We start from the raw sequence: 3,116 nt of genomic DNA on the forward strand, positions 1-3,116 counted from the left end.
CCGCCGATGCGGACGCGGTACGACGGATATCAAGCGACGTCTGTGGTAGGTCTGGACTGTGTCGGCATATCGTCGAGCAGGTGGCGTGCGACGAAGGAGAGGCGTGCAGGCGGGGCGGCAGCTCAGGCGGCGGTGAAGGAAGATCTGAGAGGGGAGTAAACGGAGCTCGGCGACGGCTTGGTCGACCGCTGGGCGGAGCGACGAGGGGATGGTGGAGCTTAGGAGAGGAGATGGCGGTGGAGAACAGGGAGAAGACAGAGGATGAGTTGGGTGGTTGACGTGGTGTTTGGGTTCGAAGAGAGAGAGCAAAGGAGAAGAGGTTGGAGAAGAATAATAGAAGACAGGAGAGATGAGGATGAGTTGATTGGAGAGAGAGAGAGAGAGAGAGAGAGGGTGTGGGATTAAAATAAAAAGGAAATCCAGGTTGGTGTGAAAGAGAGCGGTCAGGGAAGTGAGGGGATCCGGATCCTCTCCTAATAAAAACTTTCCTAATATTTCCTAATGAGTTAATCTTAGCCGTCCGTTTTACATCTACGGTCAAGATTCCTTCCTTCACCAATTTTTCTCTGTTCTTCTCCCATTCACTCACAGATCTCTCTCTTTCTCAACTCCCTCCTCTCTCCCCTCACTCCTCCAGCCCCAAGCTCCGACCACCGCCGTCGCCTCCATCAGATCCGCCACCACCAACCGCTTACTCCTCTTCCCCTTCAACCCGCCTCCTCGCCACCGCCTCTCTCTCCTCGTCATCTCGCCGTCGCCGTCCTTCTCTCTCCTTCACATCTCTGACAAAACTCCCCCCGCCGGACCCTCCCCTCCCCCTCCGTAACCCACGTCCAGTGCGATGTCTCCGACCCCGGCGACGCCCTCTCCAAGCTCCCCCCCCCCTCCGACAACACCCACCTCTTCTACGTCTCCCTGGCCCACCGCGGCTCCGAGTCCGGCAACATCCCCGCCAACTCCTCCATGTCGATTTCCTTGAAAGAGTTGGCGATTACGGGGATTGATGATCGGAGATATTGGAATTATATTCCAACTGAGGAATCTAGGTATTGGTTTCGCCCTTTCATAATCTTATTAATCATCAAAGTTTGATTTTAATTGGATTGTCCAAGAATTTAATTGCATGCTTGATGCCTTAGTTCTTGTGCAATTGATTCTGAATAATCACTTGGCCATGTTTATTTCATTTTGCTTGGACTCTTGAAATTTTTATATTATTTAAAATTTTTTGATAGAAAATGGTGATCTTGTCTTAAAATATGCATTTTTTTTTTGTTAAATTGCGCTGTAGGTGTGTGTGATATGAAGATTGATCCTCAAAACTTCACACCTTATTAATCTCTATACAGGTGTGATATTGATTACTTAATTTCTCATTTAGTATCTTCGGCTGGAGACATACGAATTCAAATTGCACATTAATTTTCAAGTAGCAATTTGGATTGCCTTCTGTTTTTCTTCCCAACAGAACTATATGGTAAAAATTAGATACTTGATTAAGATATAGGATTAAGAAACAAAACATGTTTTTATATGTGAATAGACAAGCTTGACCATTTAAAGTTATTTACTGTGAAGTGTATTCATTGATTTGTTCATCCAAATTATACAACTAGTAGTTGTTCTGGTTCTATTGTAGTGATTCATCTCGTCTGTATTATGTTTCATTTTCTTTTCCCTTCTTTTTCGATGTGTAGATATTTTAGCTTAACGTATTCAAGAACTTAAATTTGGTTTTACAATTTTTCATACTTATGTTGACAGTGTGATGAGCTTGTCGAACAAGGTGCTTCGGTTGGAGAAACTCATGCAGCTGTAGTCAAGAAGTGCAAGTATACTATAGCAATGCCATCTGACCCTAAAGCTGCTCTCTCGGTCAGTAGGGATTACTATCTGCTTATTAGTTTATTGGTTTGAAGTTTAGATCTTTAACCTTGAGTGCTGAATTTATCCAGGTTGTTTTTGACAAAGATGGGGTGCTCAATCAAATATGTGAGGGAAAAGGCTATATCGACATGTCCATAGTTGATGCAGATACTTCTTCTAAAATAAGCGAGGTATGAAAAATCTGACCCTTCTTCCTTGTTGTCACAATTTCTTTGTTGTTTATGAAATTTGTTCGATTCAGATTTGTTAATGAAGGTTCTCATCTTCTCATATTGCAGGATGAAAAGTTCGTGCAGAATTAAATTCCCTAACTTTTATTTTTATTTTTAAAATATGAAAAGTTATTTCTTCACATTTTGCATGTCCTTTTAATCATATTGGGCCTTGGAGAAGCAAAAAATTTAAATTTTGTTGAAAATAAATTTTAAAAAAATGGGAAATCAGAAGTCCTTCAGACTTATGTAACTAGCCGCGAAAGAAATCTAGTTTTGTAACTAGTTCAATCTATATGATGGGTAAACGGATAGAAATAGTTAGAAAAAATTACAGTCTACAAAAATTTGTTACATATGGAGAAGCAAATATTGTTTATTGTTTTGTTTCTCTTGAAATATCACTAATTAGTTTCTTTTTGTTTTTCATTTATAGAAGAAGCAAATGAGATAGTTTGTGAGATAGATTACAAAAGTATTTTGGAGCTCAAGAACAACGAGTTGTCGGATAATGTGTGGACTAATTTAGGTGTTTCTTGACTAATTTGGTTGTATGGACTTGTTGATGTAAGTGAACTTTGATGGTGTATGAACTTATTGATGTTGTTCGGTTTTAAATTGTTGGTAAGTCATGTGGTTTTATTGTTGCAATGACGAGCTCAAGAGCAACGAGGTGTTGGATAATGTATGGACTAATTTGGGTGTTTCTTGACTATTTGGTTGTATGGACTTGTTGATGTAAGTGAACTTTTGATGATGTATGGACTTCTTGACTAATTTTGGTTGTATTGAATTATTTGTATTGCGAAATAGTCTATACATACCCCAACTTGGTATCATTACAGGTTCACTTGGATTTTAATAAATATCTTGTTGTATTCAATTGTTGAATAGGTTTGATGATTGATTGCTGCATTCAAATTACAGGTTCACTTGATATCATTATTCTAACATGGCTTGATGAGATGTAGTTGTGTTCAAATTGATGTGATAATTTCCTCCCATTTAGTGCCCTGA

At 39.9% G+C, this 3,116-nt stretch overlaps 1 long non-coding RNA gene across 2 annotated transcripts; it reads left to right on the forward strand.

The window, feature by feature from the left end:
* Nucleotides 528-2,911, forward strand: LOC109850881. Of its 2 annotated transcripts, XR_002249585.1 has the most exons (5): nucleotides 528-1,046; nucleotides 1,292-1,349; nucleotides 1,765-1,875; nucleotides 1,956-2,057; nucleotides 2,536-2,911. It is a non-coding gene; the product is annotated as an uncharacterized LOC109850881 (long non-coding RNA). The 2 variants fall into 2 exon arrangements; XR_002249584.1 differs by lacking the exon at nucleotides 1,292-1,349 and having other exon boundaries at nucleotides 559-1,046; nucleotides 2,536-2,876.

The sequence above is a fragment of the Asparagus officinalis genome, chromosome 7 (assembly GCF_001876935.1).
Source record: "Asparagus officinalis chromosome 7, Aspof.V1, whole genome shotgun sequence".
Classification (NCBI taxonomy): domain Eukaryota; kingdom Viridiplantae; phylum Streptophyta; class Magnoliopsida; order Asparagales; family Asparagaceae; genus Asparagus; species Asparagus officinalis.